At 35.5% G+C, this 19,620-nt stretch overlaps 1 protein-coding gene across 2 annotated transcripts in view; it reads left to right on the forward strand.

Annotated features, from left to right (window-relative positions):
* Nucleotides 1-19,620, forward strand: part of LOC122529036 (hemicentin-1-like) — a 71,354-nt gene that overhangs the window by 21,762 nt on the left and 29,972 nt on the right. Inside the window, exon 1 of one of the 2 annotated variants that reach the window (XM_043654763.1) lies at nucleotides 5,538-5,579. The exons of the other annotated variant lie outside the window; for it this stretch is intronic. The gene's annotated coding sequence lies outside the window, so the exon portion shown is untranslated. Of the gene's footprint in view, nucleotides 1-5,537; nucleotides 5,580-19,620 lie in introns of those variants that run through there. 2 annotated transcript variants of the gene reach the window in all.

Genomic DNA, 19,620 nt, shown 5'->3' on the forward strand with positions numbered 1-19,620 from the left:
GTGCATCGCGAGGAACGAGAAGAAGGACGGATAGAATGATTCCCAACGAGAAGGAACCGGTGGAATCCCGAGTTTCTAGCAGACGGAATGGAAAAATGCAATATGGATGGTGGCGCGTAAACGACAGCGGCACGAATGCTGCGCTCAGACAAAAAGCTCCGACAATCACGATGGAATGCAAGAAGTCCTTCAGCCCCGGTGTACGTTGTCCGCGACGTTGCTCAGGCCAGGAAGTCCCAACTGAGCGTCATTATTGCTTTGCATTTATAGCCTCGTTCCACGTTCCTTTCCATTGTTCGGCTTGGAGGCGCGCGCGCGCGCCGCCCGTTCGTCCGGGAATGAACAATGTTTAGCAAGAATCGAGAAATTTCTCTTTGAATGAAATCGTCGTGTTACGTCGTATTAAGCTGCCGAACGAAAATTGAAAGTCGCTTATTTTTGGGCATTAATCCTTTCGCTGGTGAAAGTTCATTTAGGGTGATTTTTTTAAGATTAAGTTTTATTTAGGGTGGTTTGCTAGGGTGATCTTTTAATTGACTAAATTTTATGTACGGTGGTCATTTGAGTTTTCAGATTAAAAGTTTGATATTCGCACGTGAATGTTAGCTCTTTTTTCTTTCGGTGTGATTTTTATGGTATATATGTGTGTATAGATATATGTGTGTATATTTATGGACGTTTGTGGAAATTCAGAATTTTTGGAATGTCATACTGCGAGATCAAATTTGTGTTCGAATTTATTTTGTGTTTTTTAGTAGTAGTTACATAGACTGCAGAGGGTCGGTTTAGTTTTTTTTTTCTTCATTCGTGCGTTAATTTATCAATATTATCTATTAACCTTCTTGGGTGTATAATGATTCTAGTGGACATTATATTTCAATAAACATTATTAGAATATAAATAATTTTCAAACATTTGCTTGTAATATACAATATGATTTTAAAAACTATATTCCATACTTTTAGTATTCATACTTTACTATTTAAAATATTTGAACGTGATGAAAATGTGGGAAGAACAGCAGGCTTAAATTATGTCTAGGAATACGTATACTAAATGTTCGTACTAATTTCGTTCCTCTCAAAGATTCCAACAATTTTTGAAAATTTCGAAAATCATCAAATCATCAACGCTGTACCTTTGTTAATCAGTTTTTCGTTTTGAAAGCTGACGTTTCTCTGTTTGAAGCATCGCGAGAGCTCGTGACATTTTTTCTTTCTCTCTTTTGCTTTCGAGATTAATTTCGAAAATAATGGAAGATGAAATTTTGTTTATGTTACTTTGTGTATGAACGCTCGAAAATTTGTACTTCTCTCTTATTTCAATATTTTTTGTGCGACGTGTTTTTCATCACATATCACGTGTACAGATTGTTCCGTGAAATACATGGATGAAAGCAGCAAATAAAATTAAAGCACAAAAAAGTGTAAAAATTATTTACAACGAAACAGATAATGGAAATGGATTTTTATGTATGAAGCATGTAGTTTGTTACGGGGTATTATTTTCAAAATAAAAATCGAATTGATATGATATCTTTGTTAGTACCACCAAATATCAGTTTCAAACTCACGTTTTAATGTATTTTAACGTGTATGTTACGCGCAACCACATGTATATTTGTTTCATAACACATTAAAGATAACTCTCGTAAAACGTGAAATATTGTAATGTGCAATTTCGTATATGTTTTCTTTTATACACTATCATATCCTTCGTACAATGTACTAATCCATTTTTCACACTGTACACTATTAATTCTATAGTAATTTTAATAAAAAAATATGAGATTTTGAGATTGCACAGATACAATACATGATTATATGATATTTCTGGTATCTGAAAAATTTCTAATAAAAATATATCAACCATGTTGGACAAATTTATACAGATTTTACGAAGCGTCAGCTAATATATGTATTATTCATATATATATATAAACATTAAAAACAGTAGAAGAAAATTTCAGTTGTAATTCACGAAAAAGCAATAGAAATATCGACATTACTTCAAAAAAAAAAAAAAAAAAAAAAAAAAAAGGAAAAGAACATTTTGCGTACACCAATATAATACCAGTTATATCAAATAACATATAGCGATTTCTATAATTCTAACGGTGTCATTTCGTTAAATTTCTCCTTCTTCTTTTTCTTAACTGTGTTTATGCGCTCCAATCGTTCGAGTCAATTTTCCAGGAACTCCGATCGGCTGTCAAAGCCAGTTAAAGCTCGGTCGCGGAGTTCTTTTTTTTTTTCTCTTAGGGAAGATGAATTCCGAAAGATAAGATTGTTAAGCGACGAGTAGACTTGCGGACGGCACGTTTTTCCTCTATCTTTTTTATGGGTCAGTTATATTTCAGTGTTTGAACTATCGGAAAAGCGATCTTAGATATCGCGATCGTACTTCATGGATCGTTCTTCGGTCTCTGACTGTTCTATCTCTGACACGCTCCACCGTGTTTCTCTTTCAACTTCCTATCGTTTCGTCGACGTGAAATCGCGCAGAGTAGTTTCCATACGGGATAGAATTGGTACTCGCGGCGCGCGACGTTCTTAAATTTTTATGTAACTTTGATTCTCTTCTGTTTATTTGTTAACCAATCGTCGATTTTAGTCTAACGCTTTAAGAGGATTCTATTTAATTTACTTTTACTATAGTTTTCGATATTTTTGAAGATTCTGTTAGAATATCGAGGAAATAATTTAAATGATATCAATAAATAGATAACATTTTAATTTTATAATGTAATATTTTATGATTTTAATTAACATATAATGTACTTACGTATATTTAAAAATTCAATATTAATATAAATTTCGAACAGTCAACGTATTAACTCTTAATTGCTATCATCTGTTCGAAGATGACTGATAGTTTATTTTCTCTTTTTTTTTTTTATTTTAATTTATATAGTCTCTCTTACTTGGTAAAGAAGATTGACAAGTTTTACTACATAAGACGTGAAATAAAATTAAATATTCGAAAACTGAATACCACGTAACCAAGTAGCAGAAAGAAGATTGTCAGTTTGTCATTCAACATGAATAAATTCGCAAAGGAATTTTCTTTCGCGCGCGAAAAATCCTCCCGTAATTGTCCCGTAAACATGTGCATTTAATTTGCGAATTAAATGCAGTTCGAGAGAGGGATTTATTGGGTTACGTTAATTCTTTTGTACATTTGTACTTTATCCCTGCGCTTTCTGTGTAATATCCCGTCCGAGGCAATCGACTGTCTGATTGACCACGATTTTTAGTCTCGTAAATTCATTACTGCGACATCAAAGTCAAAATATTTGCAGAAATTATATATGCGGCCCGCGTTGTCAGTGTAGTTGTTTGCCCGTAAATATTGCATTTCAGCGGATGCACGTGAAAAATTCAATAGCTGTGTTTGAACAATTTGAAACAATAAAATATGAGATACGGTTAGTTTCCGAGTCTACATACATGCGTAAATCTACGAATTTCAAATATTAAAAAGAAAAAGAAAAGTAAGAATTTTACACAGTGAAAAATCTGAAAAATGACAGCGTATCTCACGGAATGCAAACACATAAATATATAAATCTTAGAATTAATGAAAATTGCAAAAATGTGTTACGGAATATTCAAAGCCCTCAAAAATGAGTTTTTATTATAATCGTAATCAGAATACGTTTTGTGATGTACATAGATTTATATAAGATCATGTTCTCCATTCATTTATGTTCATATATGTTCTTTTAAAACAAATGTTAAAAATATTACCAGTGTTTAATTTTAACTAACAAACTAATCAGAGTCTGTAAAATATTTAAAATCGTTCTATTTGCAGTATTTCGAATTCGACCAGATCCATGAAATTGAATTCATTCTTTATCGCCGGGTATGATTTAGGAGAGACTAATTTATCATTGAACTTTATGGTTCATAAATTCATTAAGATCTGAATAATATTACTCGAAAGATTGAAAGGTAATAATTAATAATATTAATTATTAACTAGATAACTAGGTATCTCTACAAAATGGTGGCAATCTTCTATTTTCAATGTTTGAGAAATCATTTTGAAATTATTGTCATTCAGTTTATTTAAGTAATTTAATCCTAAATTATTACGATCCCCAATGGTGCAATGATATCAATTAAGAGTTGAGTTTAGAGGTATTTCGAGCTATTTGCTAAGTACATTATTCTCCAGAGTGACGCCAGCTGCGATATGGCCAACCAATATGATCTCCTTAATGTAGGGTATCACCGTGACGTAATTGAGAGGGTTGAGCTTTACTTGGTACGCCACGTGCGTGGACAGTTCAATAGGGTTAATGACAAATTTCAGTGGAGTTAATGTGAATTATTAACCATTATCGCACACGTTGCGTGAAATTGTTTTTGCCACTGATAGTGAAGAAAATACAGAGAAATCAAATGTGTATTTATTACACGAATAAATTTTATAGATGTACGATTTGTTTATCGTATGAACTAACGTATTTCTATTTTCATTTCAGTCTCTTATTCTATTCTTCCTTAACTCCAGTAAATTATTTCGAAATAGATACGACGAAAATGTGAATAAAGTTGAACAATTATGCAATTGTAAAAATATAACTACACAAGCTTAGCTGTCTTTCTAAAACTAGAGATACTTTGCAGGTATAATATAACACGTTCAACTATTACGTGGGTTCAATTTAAAAAGTATATTTAAGACTGTAAATTTTCGAGATACTTATACTTCAAATTTTAATTTTTTAAGTTAGACAATTATTAGGAAATAACGCCGAGATATTTTGAAACACTCTTTCAACATATTACATATATTTACTGCGTTGGTGCAGTGGTGTGTGTTTAATTGCGTAAAATTTTCTAGCGTATACAACAGTGTGCAGAAATTTTTTTAGTTTAAACTAAAACTAAACTCTCAATCAACTTATTAAGTTCAGTTACTAAAAGAACTTTGGCAAGAGGAAGATGTGGAACAAGCAAATTGAGAAACTCCCTGGTGAATCGATGAGACTAAACTCGTTAATATTCGTTCCTAGTCGCAGGCGTTCGCGGAGGCATCAAGACAACCGAGATCTTGCCAAAACGCGAACCTTGGCGTCGATGAAATCGGCACGTCGGAGTTTACAATGTCTCCTCGTTAAATAACTCGTTAACTCGATCCGTGGTTACCGCGAAAGGAGAGCAGCGTTGGCACTGAATTTACATTTCATTTGAACGTCATACGCTGATGGGCATACTCAAACAGTAACACAAATATACGCGTGGTAAACAGACTAGAGAATCGTCAAATTCTATCTTTCCTTCTCGTCGGCCGAATTTTCTTCGTTCCCTCGTACTATACCGCGGATTTTTATGTAAATTTATATTTTTTGGGAAAGTAATGGAGAAAGCAGGATTTGACTGGAGGTTTCATTCGTCTGTTAAATATTGTGACAGTTACTCTATTTTGAAGATTATATATATTTTCATATATTGCGCACATTCTGTGCATTTTTGTAAAAATTTTCTAAAAAAAGTCTCCGATGTTCGAACGTTGTTTTTCACGAGCAACTGCTGGTGGCACGAACAAACGAAGACGTGATATATGAGGTTAGTAACTATGAGAAATTCGTTCGCTGATTTACATCATTCGCAGACTATGTTTGCCAATCTGTATACGTCGTACTGTTAATTATCTTGGTTGCGGTTCTTAATCGTGGCGCGTCCTGCACGCGTTATTTATACATTCCACGCGATTTCGACCGGTAATGTCTTTTCCCTCTCGTTTTATTGCACAACAACCAGTAAATTCCGGTTTTTTTGAGCGAACGTATAACAATGGTTGTTAAAACGCTCCAAGTATCGCACGTTCTCTTTTTGATGTGAACAACGGAGAACAATGTGCTTTGGTATTTCGCAGAAAGGGGTACGGTAGCTTGAAAGCATGTAATGTTTCGCCGGTGATAAATACGAAATTTTTATTGCCGAGCAGTAAATCAGTTGTGTCAGGAAAGTGGAATTTTGCGTGCGTAAGACGGACGGAAGTGTATGATGCACTAGAGGAGAAAACGTGCCAAGTGTGATCCGTGTGTACGTATTTTTCAAACCACGTCGTCGAATATTTCTTGTTAAAAGAATTTTACAAGTCCTGTAATACCTTATAGTACACAGAGTGACTCATTAACTCTCAAATATCTTGAAACCATGCCAGACTCTATCTTTGAAACCATGTCAGACGAATATTAGTTCAAACTTATATGTCAGATAAAAATTAGACGGTTTCAAGAAGCGGAGAGTAGAGAATACATAAAAGTCAACTTTCTTTTTTTAGAATGGGATCATGTATTTTTTAATATGCGGCACTAATCGATGTCGCTCGAAGTATTAACCATTGTAAAAAAAGCTGTTAGTTCACGAGGTATTTTAACTTTAATTTTATAAGATCTGTCGCATGAAAAATGAAAAAGGAGCATATTATCCTCGTCTTCGTAACAATTAGTTCAATGACATTGTCACAAGTGACAAGTACATAGAGTGACAATACCAATCTTACAATACCATGCTACCCGAATATTAATTAGAATTCAACTTACAAATTTAATGTCGAAAGTCAAATATATCAGACGCACGCGCTGTCTTTTTAACATCGAGCCACGTTAATAAATTATAAATTTCGATTTAAAATAGAAAGCAAATCGCGATTCTGCGAAATTCTCACTCGAATTTTTAAATTCAATCTTCTCGAAATTGAACGTTAACGAGTGCAAATTATAAACGACGAGGTTTTCAATATTTCTAACAATAAGTAAGCGATTACAGTAAGCGATGCTTGTCTAAGAATATCGTGAGATAAGGGGTTAACCAAGATTCGTATATCAAACTCCGATCACCGATATCGAGATTCGACAATGGCAAAAGGATCCACTTGCACGCGAAAGATTCGCAGCGCGGCTTAACAAACATCGTTGGAGAATCCACCCTAATCGTCGTCTCCGTCCGATCGTCCTTAATCGAGAATCTCTTCTCACGAGCATTATTTATACATTCCGCGGAATTCCGCCGGTTTTATTAGCCTCGGTAGCACGATTCCTTCGTTTATCGTCGAACCATGGTCTGGCCGCAGCGGCCGATCGGGAGGACGAGATTGCCAACGGAACGCGTCAGCCGTGACCTGATAAAGCTGATTTTAGGTCGTCGTTTCACGATCCCACCCCCTTCCGTCTCCTCTATCTCCTCGTTTTCTACCTTTTCCTTCGTTCTCTCCTTTCGTTCGGTTCTTTCGGCGCTCCCTTATCTGCGGCCGTGATCCGTCCCGGTTCGTTCTGTTCTTTCGCGCGAAAAGAGGAGGCCTCGGGACTCAATGCGCGGCTGATTGGTCCGCGCGATTGTCCGTGGCCTACGATTGTCCTCCATGGTGCACGACTACTTCGGTGGAGACTCGAAAGAACGAACGTCAAAGAGCGCGTTTCGAAAGGGCGGGGAGGAGGGGAAGAAACAGAACCGCGCCAGGGAGAAGAAAGAGAGATATAGAGGCGGCGGCGAGAATGAGAGGAAAGGGACGAAGTGTGGGATCGAAGGAGGCAGCTACTTCCTTAGGTTTTATCCTTCGGAAGCCGGGGATTCATTCGAACGTTTCGAGTCAATGTTCGGTAAGGAAAGGAAACGCTGTCGATATCAATCGCGTGGACTGGATCCACCGGCGTGAATCCGGCCTTCTGGACTGAATCCGCGAGCTTTGTGAAATAATTACCGAAGCGATCGTCCCGTCTTGCTATTGATTGCTGGCACGACTCGCAAACAGAACCCCTTTCGATGTGTCGACCCCTCGGTCTTCGGTTCTCTATCGTTTTTTGTTTCACGAATATTCAGATATTTTATTTAGAAGAAACTACGCGATGTTATATACAGGGTGTCCTTCTGAATTATCTCCGAAGCTATTCGTCTCTAATGCGTTTCCTTTTTGTTTTGAAAGGGCAGTAACTTGGTACACTTGTCTCTAGATAGACGCGTCATTACTATTTGTTCAAGTATAATTGTGTATAAATGTTGTTCTTTTAAAGTTTGATTTTGGTATACCAACGCTACCTATTAAATCGCGTCCTTTATTTAATTATATCGATGTTTGACACAGCCTGCTTGCTACTCCAATGATAATGCATATTAATAACGATGAGAATTTGCAAATTTACAATCTTGATATGAATAGCCGGAGATTGCTTTACTAGATGGGATTATTACAATGTCATATAGCGGGATTCTTGGTTGATTACACACATACACGCCGCATTTGCTTAGTTTCTACTAAAGCCTTTTAATCCTTTATCTTTACAGTCAACTGACTTCCCAGAATATCGGGGTAATTCTCACAAAGGTACACTCATCTTCTTCCCTCTTACGTCTAACAGCGGTATCGCGAAATATATGGCAACACGGATCGACGTTCTTAATGAACAGGAAAGTGGTTAATTGCACAATTCAGTGTACAATGAGTCATAGAAGCGTTTGTGCCCTCGCAATCATTTTATGATTCTCTAAATTTCCTAAAAAAACCTAAAATTAAATTAGGAACTTTTCTGAACGCAATTGAAGGAACAAAGCTTGGGCAAATACTTGTTTCGTGTTTTGGAAATCATAATCATTTCGCTGTTTCCGATATTTCATGTACATTTTTTGAATTTTTAAATACATAGAAATCGACATTTTTTTTGTAACAAATTAGTATTCTTCAATAAAAGACATATCAATCCAAGTCCATAATGCATCAGGTATAAATATTTATGGTTATATCTATGAAAAAAACGTAAATAACAAAATAAACAGAAATAACATAGTTATTTGTTATCCACGTAATAAATATATTTATTTTAGTACACTGTTACCGATGTTATATTATTATGGTGCTAAAATTATCATTAAACATGTTACTAGATGGTGCTAAAATTATTAAACATGTTACTGACACGCATGCACGTTACGATAAATCATTATAACATATCTCTACCTCTTTAACTTATTTTTAATTTGTGCACGTAAACGAGGTACATTTAATTTTGTATTTTTATAAACATCGAAGAGGAAGCTCGCGTTCTCTCGTCTCCAATCAATACATGTATAATTAATCATAGTATGATTAATTCATGCGTATTAATTACACGTATCGACGTACAAACACTGTATTATTTACACCGAGCATATATTACGTTCTTTTGTAAAGCATTCAGCTACCGATATTTTCAATATTAAGCATTCAGTTCACTCATTAATTCTCGGTTATTGTCAATTCATTCTGTCAATATGATTCCTTTTAAATAACAGGAGTCCTTCTATCCAGCTTGTTTCAAAAATATGAAATCACGAGAAGGCTGTGTACGTAGTTGCAATTACAGGGCAAATAATGTAAAGCAGCAGTTATAAAACAAACATAAGGAGGTAATAAAAATTGGACATAGTAAAAGTTTAAAATAGAGAGAAAGCGTAGCGTAGGGAAAATGGTAGATTGAGAGGAACTTTTAAAATTGAAAGAATAATCTCGTTCCCAATTATAAATTCAAACAACGTAGAGTAACGATAAACGGAAAATTGTTGTTTAACAAATGTATGTAGGTCAGAAGAATTGGAGAGTCGTAATGAGAATCAAAGATAAAGGGAGAGCGCAATAGAAAATTAAGGGAAAAGAGGGTAGATTGAAAGGAAGTTTTGTAATTAAAGAAAATCACAATTACAGTTACAGAGCACATAACGCAAAGTGACTCTTGCGAAATGAAAATCATTGCTTAAAGAGTATAACGAAAATTGTTCGCAACTTAAAACAAAAGCAAAAACGTAATATACAAAAGATAATACATAATAGATTAAAAGGGAGCTTAAAAATTAAAATCAAATTCCAATTTACTCGCAGATACTTAGTAAATAATCAAATACCTGATACAAAATAGTGATTGAGGAGGTAGAAATTGTTACTTCGCGAGCATAGTAAAAATTGGGCAAGGGTAACGAAAGGTTAAAAATAAAAGTGAAGCCTGATGTGAAAGAAATGGCAGATTCGAAGGGAAAGGGAATCCTTTTTCTTGGTTTTATCTCTTAGATCCGGATTCATTCTGGTGGTCAGCCGGCTGGCCATCGACTTCCTATAACGTCCCGACTTTTATACCCTTGTTGGCCTCGAACGTTCGCGAAGAAACATGGCTCGCATCAATCGTGAAGAACGAGCGTGATTTTCCTCGATGAAACGGCTAGCCAAACCACAGGGGTCGCGAGATCCTCGAAACAATGATCTACCGCGTGCTTCTTTGTCACGGTGTCCCTCTGTGAAAAGGAAAGGGGTTCTTCACCGTTCTTCCCGAAAAGAGAATCGAACTTTCACGAAATTCCTTTTGTAATTCCCATTTGTCCAAAAGCCACTGAGATCTCTTTATACTTTCGTATGTAAGTCGTACGTATTTCTTATTTTTCCGCGAATTTTCATTCGACTCGTTCGCTGATCCGCTGGTCTGGAGAAGCAGGTCTCGCGTTTCACAGACGTTGCGAGACGTAAGTTTATATTTCGACGGCCCACGAAATAGAATTTTTCGCATCTCTCCGCGCAGATGTAAAAATTTGCAGCTTAAAACAAGCGGATATGAAATTGATGAATTTAATAAATGTAGAATTTGAAATAACGTTGAATGTGAAATTGAAATAGGCGACGAATATTGAATTCAACGAGCGTAGAATTAAAATATGCAACGAATGGTGAGTTTGTCATTAAGAGTGACGTGTAAACAATGATTCTTACACTCGATAGAGAAGGAAATTAATAAAATCATTATTTGTCCTTATTCTTAATGATTTAAATGAAAAAGAGGATATATAGAAACTAATAATTCTCTGGTTGCAATTAAAGTATCAGATCAAAAATATTAAAGAAGAAAAAATTTACAAAGATCTTGCAAAGAAGGTGTGAAATTCATTTCGGCTGCTAATGAATTAAAATTTCACCTTGTCTCTGTATTCGCTTTGTATCGGTTTCTCAAAATTTCAATATCCGTCCAAGAGTAAAAAATTCAAAGCTTTTGAAACTCTGTTGTGGCAGCGTGTGTAAAACGTGCGCTCGATAAAAATCGATCGCCGAGTATACAAATAGGTTAGCATTTCTGGTGAGCAAATATCCGTATGCACTTGAGAATAATACAATTGTACTTGTAGCGTTTGATTCTAGAAAAAGGTTCTTGGCAGATCTTCCAACTCTGTTTTATACGATAATTTAAACTTCTTATTTGTCTGATGATTCTCTCTTTCTCCTCTCTTAATCCTCTTTTTACACTTACCATCTCTCCTTTGTCATTGAAATCCCTGTGGTTCTTCCTGTCAGATTTGCAAATTATTTCCCCTTGTACTTCTTATTAGATTCATCGCTTCGAACTTTGCCGGTTTGATCGTACTCGAATTGTTTTGTTTAAATTATTTGCGTTCTTCTTTATCGTTTTAAGGTTTTTTTCCAGTTGAAATGTCGCGTTAACTATTCTGATTTCAGAATGATTGTATCGTATTTTTCTATTTGCTGATTGGAATGCAGTAATCTCATAATGCAGAGAGAATTTTCCATCTGAAATTATATTTTTATTTAGTATTTGCCTTCTATTTCGTATTTTTTCAATTAGAAACGCGAAAATTAAGTATTAATACATCGTTTATGCAAGACACGTAGCAGAAATGTCAGGTTTATAATTGAAATTTCTTACTTAAAATATAAATTATAATCTAAATGCAAATTGGTATTTCCCGTATAGAAAACAAAAGTGAAATCGCCTCTATTTATTTTTAATATACTGAACTCTCAATACGTTTTAATATTTCTGAAATTTATTCCCCGTATGTACTTTCCAAAATTACACAATTATATTATGCAAAGTGCAAGTACAATATGAGAAATTAGTACCGGTATGATTCAATCAACAAATTGCATCAGCGTCGATTTGAAACGAATTATTTTTATTACTGCATACTCATTATATCCTACTGAAATACACCCCGTAGAAATGTTTCCTCCTTTGTTAGCGAGCATCTCGCTTTCTACACGTTATCCTATAGTTCTGTTTCTACAACTACCCCTTATCTCCACTTGCCACGTACAACTCTCTTGTTCCCAGTCTATACTGTAAATTCGTTTCTATTTTTGTTTCGCATTTATCTCCGATTTTTATCGTTGTCCTGTCACTTTCATGCTCATATCATTCCTTTATTTTATCTGTACCATCTTCTCTTTTCCCTCGTTATCACCGTTCTCCTATGACGCCCGTTTCATCGAAATATTTTTGACTCTTGTGTCATTCTACTTCTCACTCGCTCGCATCGTATTTTTCCCTTCCGTTGCTTTTTCCTCCTTTCTTTGTCATTTTTCCTTCATTTTATTTCATTTCGCTTCTCTTTCTTTTGTTTCGCTTTATCTTTTCTCCAATTATTTTTTCTCTCTTTACCTTCTCACTTCCTGTTTCTTGCTCGCTCTTACATTCTCTTTTTCTTTCTTCCTTTTTTTTTTACGGTTTCTCCATTCTGTCGGTTTACTCTTTGCTCCTCTTTATTCTCTCTCTCTCTCTCTCTCTCTCTCTCTCTCTCTCTTATGCTTCTCCCAGGCTTCATCGTTTTTTCCCCCCTTTTTTCTCCGTTTTCCCCTTTTATCTTACTCACCGTCTCTTCCGTCTTCCTGCGCCATTGATACATTGCCTTTTTCTTTCTTTTCCCGTACAGCCTCTTTGTATCGGTACACTGCAATGATTTTAAGTCGCGATTCGATTTCTCAGTACGTTGCGCTTCAACTATAAATAAAAAGCAGCTGATTATTGAGGCAGAACGCGGTTATCAAAGAGCGAAGATAACTTGATCGAGTTTTTAGATAGTCGTTAGACTCGAGCAGTCAAAGTGCGTTGAGCCAAACTACTGAAATACATGAAGTTATACAGGTTCATCTGTAGTGAAAGTGTAGAATTGACCAAAAAAAAAAAAAACATTTGCGAAGTTTTTTTACAAGTAATTTTTTCCACTTTTTAACTTTTTATTAAATCTTTATCAACTTTGAAAGAAAACAAGCGAAAGAATTGCCTGAACAACGCGAATACTTCCAAATTTATGAAAGCCTAAAAGATTCAGAACAACGTAAAAATTTCAATATTAGCCGATTCTATGATAAAGTGGTACGAATAAATCTAAATAACTCGGATAAATATTCATCGAGAGAGCGAAGGTCGAGAAATTGAAGAATATTCTTCAACTTCGCTGCGACACTTTCCATCTCGGCACGTTCCCGGGTGCTCTTCTCTCTTTCTCTCGTCCCTTTTCTCTCCTTTCCCTTCTCCGTCCCTCTATTTGTCGTGCTGTCTCACCGTCGTTTGTTATCCAGTTCCATAAACGAGCGCATATTCCGAGTAGTATACTCGAGCATCGGCGCACCTTACGATAGCGGGAGCATATGCACGAACAAACATGGTTTCGCGTATCGTAAGTAGTATGGCTATTGCATTAGGGAAACGGGCGCGAATACGTGCAACGTGTAATGTCTCGGAATAAGGGGACCGTATGGTTCAAATTGACAATTTGAGCCCTTTATATCATCTCTCATGGCTTTAGCCAGAAACACGCCGGTTTATCGTCGGCAAACGGGGATACCGTTATTTACTTACGCGTAATTTCACTGGAGCCATGGCGAACACACGGCTCCGGCGAATGGTTCTATTCGTGTACATTCACTATGAAATATACGGGGAAATCGTATTATTTAGCGGGGCAGTTTAATTGTTTGTTCAGGCGTATTATTTCATAGTTTTATGCTCATTAATCTTTGAACGGTGTTTATTCAAGTGTATAGGGTGTCTCGGTCAAACTGGATCAACTAAATATTTACCTTGTCTGTTGTCCGCGAAAGAAACTTTAAATGTAAAATAATTCCTTTCTCCGGGTTACTGTTAAACTGTGGATTTTTATGCATTTATAAGTTATATATATATATATTTATAAGTTATATATTTGTCATGTTAATAAATATTTAAAAATTTATATTATATTTGTAATTTATATTATATTACGTATCTATGAAATATTCAAAGTGCAGTGCTCAGTAATGTAAAACAATTTTGTACCGAGGCTCTATTTTCTAAATTACGTTTGGAAAAATACAGATTTGCATGGAAATTCGCAATCTGGTTATCATTTTATGAAGTTTCAAGATACATGTGAAAGTAAGATGAAGCACGAAATTATGCGAAAGATGAAAGTACGTAGGGGTAGAGAAAAAATTTAAAAGAAACTGGAAACAACAGAGTTGGGGTCAACATGAAACATATTTTACCCGTTTTGTCGTTGTTATTAGAAAGCAACTTATCATGGATGTATTTCTTGGCAAACTTTCCGCGTCCGAATGTCGTTCACTTGTCGCTAGCCGTAATTTACACACGTCACTGCGCATTGTATCCTCTTGCCCTTTAGTCACGCGTTGTTTGTCCAGAAACCCCTGTGTGTCCATCCCTTATCGCAACCCCTTCTGTTTCGGTTGTGGACACTGCCACAGTATACTCAATCGTAGACGTATCCAGAGATAATGTAGGAATGTTTACAAGGAGCAGGGATGATCGCCTCCCGTTTACGCGTCATTTGTCTGTCGTATTAAACTGACACAAAGCCCCCTTTCTTCTTCGACCAGTGTCTCGTGGAGCCACGAATGTTGCCTAAACTGGGTTAATTCTATCGGGGTTAACCCCTAAACGGGCTTTTCTTCAAACATGACGACAGTGGCTCACGGAAGTATTTGAACATTTACCATAGAAGAACTATTACACATTGGTCTACATTATCAGATGGATTTTTACAAAAATGAAACGTAGAAAGAAAATTTATTACAATTTATTAACATTGATATCAGCGTCGATTGAAACGTACGAAGTAATAGAGAATCAAAGTAAACGTCGTTAAAAAAAATAATTAACACATTTTCTTAAAAATTTTAACGTCTCGGAAAAAGTATGTAAAAAGTTCGAACTTCTTTTGGGATCCACTCGTTTCGGATATACTTCTTTCAATTTTGTAATTTTACAGACAATGTCGTTACTTTAGATCTATCATTTCATTTTGAATACGTTGTTGTATTATAATTTTTAAAAGTATGTTAAACAATATACGTTCTCGTTTGAACTTTATCGATTGAAACAAGTAAGATTCGATTCTTCGTAATATATGTCATTGTTATTACTATTTCTTGATTGCAGTATTCTCGACGCAGTTATTAAAATGTCTCTGCTACTGTCTGTCTGACAATGAATTTTACGTATAATATCGAAATGCACAGCATATTTCCTTAAAGCATCTGCTATGCTATTCATATGCGAAGAATTCCAATTAACTCAGGCTAAATTATTTCCACGTTATTTGCTTAAAATTAATTAAATCTAATGTCTTAAACTTTGACGTTGTATTTAACATCTCATCTCGTGCATTATTACACGACTATTCGAGATTCCACTGGTCCTTAATTTTCATAAATATGAATGCTATTATTTGTAATTCGTAATGCTGTAGCGTTCGAAGTATTCACTTAAGTTAACATCACCTTGTTCCACAATAATTAACCAATATATACGTCGATAAGTTATAAATCAGTTCATTTTTTATTTTATTGTACGTTTTAGATCTATCTCCTTTTGAGTATAAAAATATAATGAGAAATTGGGAAAATAGAAATAACAGAAAAATTCTAGTTTCGTTTTGAATTACATTTTTATTAGTTTTTACAATTCTGGACATTTCTATATCTGGAATTTCCTATATTACACGCATTCTATATAATTTCAAAAGATTATTTTTTAATTATTTTCAAAAGATAAGTTGCTCTCGTAATTTTTATACTTCAATATCCAAAGTAGGGTAGTTTCATTATAACATCTATAGTACGTGAAACTCTATGTAGATTCACCCTTCTTCTCAATTCAATATTCCAAAGAAATGAAGAACATTTCCAAAAAAGAAAGAGAAAATGAGAAAGGAAAAAAAGGGACGACCATTTCAATACGATCCAATTTAATTCCAAGCATTCCAAATGCTTCATCCAAATGCACCTGACGTTACAAAAATTTTCATCGCGCAAGCCGCACGATGAATCGAATACTTGCCAATTCCACGAAACGCGAAAAATCTTGAAGAACGAACAGAACGATCGCCGCTCGTATATTTTCGCCCATCAACGTGTACGTTCTATCCATGTTTATGCTGTCCCGGAGGGTTAAGGGAGCGCGAGAACGGGTCAGAGAACGGTGGCGAGAGGGAGAGTAATATGAAATTGTGTATCGCGATACCCTATAAAGGCGAGGCCGGTAAGTCTTTCGATCCAAAGTTGGAAACGGTGTATGCAGGCCGCGTATAATGGCGGTGTGTAACGCGAGAAAGAACTGGCGCGCTTGATGCGGCATAAAATCCAATTGCAACGGGTGAAACTAGAGGAACCTGGGGGGTGGTAGTGGTGGTGGTGGTGGTGGAAGGGTTGAAGTTCTACACCAGCGTTGAAGAAAAATGTGTCATACGTCGAAACGATCCCGGTTATTTCCCTCCTCCCTCTCGCACACACCCTCGCCACTCCCCCGCTCTTCGTTCGCCGCTTTTTACAATGCTCCTTTCTAACCTAAAAGCCTTAAAGTTTATTCGTTCGTTTTTCGTCACCGAGAGATCTCGGCTGTCGCGCACTTTGCCGCACCCGGCTTCTACTTTCCAGCGTCCTCTTTTACGTCTTCAGGGTGGAAATCACCCTGAAATTTTTCGCCGTTCGAAAAACGGCGAGCCCTCTGTCTTCTGGTTATTCGACTTTCCTTTTAAATCAACGGCCAGGCGAGATAGTCGTTCTGTCGATGGTGCGCGAGGTTTCCGAGACAAATTTTTGACGAATTGCACGAGTTGGACGATATATGTATGTATGTATGTATATATGTATGAACGAACGTATCGCGTGTGTTGTATGAGTCATATTAACATTTTATTAACACTGCTACGTTTTTAGATTGATCTGAAATGATAGCAGCTTTCTCTCATCCACATTGTTAATAAAATTTCAAAATGTATTACATAATACACGCAGTATGTGTATAAAAATTATTTCGTGGCAAGTGTTCGAATATTTTCGTGAGGCACATTACGTTTAATTCGTTTACATTAAGAATTTATAGTCCCAATGACATGATTCATAATTGAAAGGGAATCAATAACTAAAATACTATGATTAGTTAGAATGAAGATTGCCTTGGATTAAATTTCTGAATTTTTGGTAATATTTGGTAACTTACAGTCTCATGATATAGCGTATTTAGAATGCGCTATTGAGAACGCGCTTATTCTTTTAATATAAATTTCCATTCGTACTGTACACGCAACGTTCAAAGTTTTATGAGAAAGTATGCCGTGGTGCATGGTGTGTATGTGTGAAACTACGTTTTCAAACGCAATCCATTTATACAATGTAGGTTACGTAGAAAATATCACGCGTCTCTCTGTACGAGGAAATTTAACCGGCGGGGTTCTTGAAAAATTTTTGCTTTTCTTCTTGGAAATTTTTTTTTACGATAAGTAGGAACGTAAGCCGCACGAGTATCTCTCAGACTGCGGCTGCTTTTAAGTGACGTTGTTTTATCTCATTTCATAAAATTGACGCTTCGAGTACAGTTGTAAAATCCATACCAAGTTTAGTGACATCGGTAAGAAAATTTGATGGCGTTCATGAAACTGACGAAACACGATACATTATTAGTGAAAATTTATATATACGATTAGTTTAATATTGTACAATATTAAGTTTATAATACGATATTATGTACAGTATTAATAAATCGTGCAATAATCGTGCACTTATAAGATACGACAGTTTTTAAATTTTATTAACGATTTTTTTATTATTAATTAACAGCGATTGAAAATGGGTTAGAGTAATTTTTTTAAATAATATATTTCCAGTGATTTTTTTTGATATAAAGAAATACGAAAATACATATGTATACGCATCTTATTTTAGTTACCTAACATATATATTACGCCTAGCTTATGAAGTGAAACTTTTATTAAGGGTGTACATAGAGATAGACAGCACGCTTGGAGAAACTTGGAAAGAGAATATTAAAACATAAGGATAGCCTTGTGTGAACAGTGGCTCTTTTGAACGAAAATGTAAATGTACAAAAACTCTGTTCTACATTTTGCATCAGCAAAGAAAGACACGAATAATGTAGAAGTTAAAATTCAAATGTTTCAGTAAGTGAAAGAAGTGTAATTAATAATTCACATACATACGGTAATTTGCAAAGATCTTATTATTAGATATCTCTATTAAACGTGATAAAATTTGTAAGCTTTATTAAATTGTACGTTTACCATTTACCATTATTATCAAATAGAATACTTTCTATAATTTTATTTCTATTTAATCGTGAGGAAATATTTAATTCTCATAAAATACTTAAAACAATTTAATCTCAATATAGTTAATATTTTTCATAATGTACACGTTCTAATTATTTCTTGGGGACTTCTCATTGAATAATTTTTGAGTTTAATGTTTCTCATTGTTATTACACGGGGATGAGTTTCATAAAGTGTTGCAAACAATTTTTCTTAATTGCACTAAAGAGATATCAGTCTAATTATTTTCTTCGTTCAAATACTACCAGGGATACGAAGGTATATTATTCAATTTAAAATACGTTTTTCAGGCGTGTTAATTTTTCTTGTTTAAACGTTATAATTATACAATATTATTTTCAATTGTATTTATATCTTCTCCTTTAACCATTCTTCAATCTGCACAAAATCCTTTCTTACTTCTCAATGTCGATACTTCACAATGTCGTATATTCTTAACAACGCCTTCGATCTCTTTTTTTTTTATCCTTTTTCCTCGTAGCTACAATCAAACATTATCTACACGACTAAAATCCGCAAATGTGAAAACAGAGATACGACATGCACGTAAGCACTTTTAACAGTGTTCAATCCCTTTTTTTACTCTTTCCTCTCTCGTAATCGCAAAGTAGCCTTGTCGAAGTTGTATCATTGCCGACCGGAACGTCTGTTTCTCGGGTCAACGTTGTTTTCCAGGGCGTCGTTAGGAAAGGGTTTTGTTACCACGTTTGCACGAATGGCGCTGTTTGCACAAGCGTCTCTACCTCTAACTCGGCGCTAGGCGTCGTGTCGCGTTTAAACGGTCGAAACGATAACAATCGCAAGAACGCGTGCGTACTTCGCAGACCGTGAGAATTTCGTTCGCGATCGCGGACGTGTTTACTGGAATTCTCACGAATTTGCGATACCCTGGTAACTGCTCGTTATCGGGGCAGCGCGACCGGGTAGTTCTTGTTCTTGGAACGTGATTCGATATCGTGCGCTTCTCACCGCGTGTTTTTATGTGAATTGCTCGGCGTATCGCGCGATACGAAATTCGGGAACGCAGGTAACAACATGAAATATTTATAGACGTGGTTTCTGTCGTGCGAGGAAACTTTAAACGTGATATTTCAACGTCACCGGGGGAAGAAAAAAAAAAAAAAAAGAAAAATGACATGATATCATGGAAAGCTGAGAAAAAAGATAGTTTCTCGTATTATTATTAGATTACTTTAGGTATTTTTGTATCTTATACGGACAAAAGTTCGAA

Source organism: Frieseomelitta varia, unplaced genomic scaffold (assembly GCF_011392965.1).
Source record: "Frieseomelitta varia isolate USP_RPSP 00005682 unplaced genomic scaffold, Fvar_1.2 scaffold_277, whole genome shotgun sequence".
Lineage (NCBI taxonomy): Eukaryota > Metazoa > Arthropoda > Insecta > Hymenoptera > Apidae > Frieseomelitta > Frieseomelitta varia.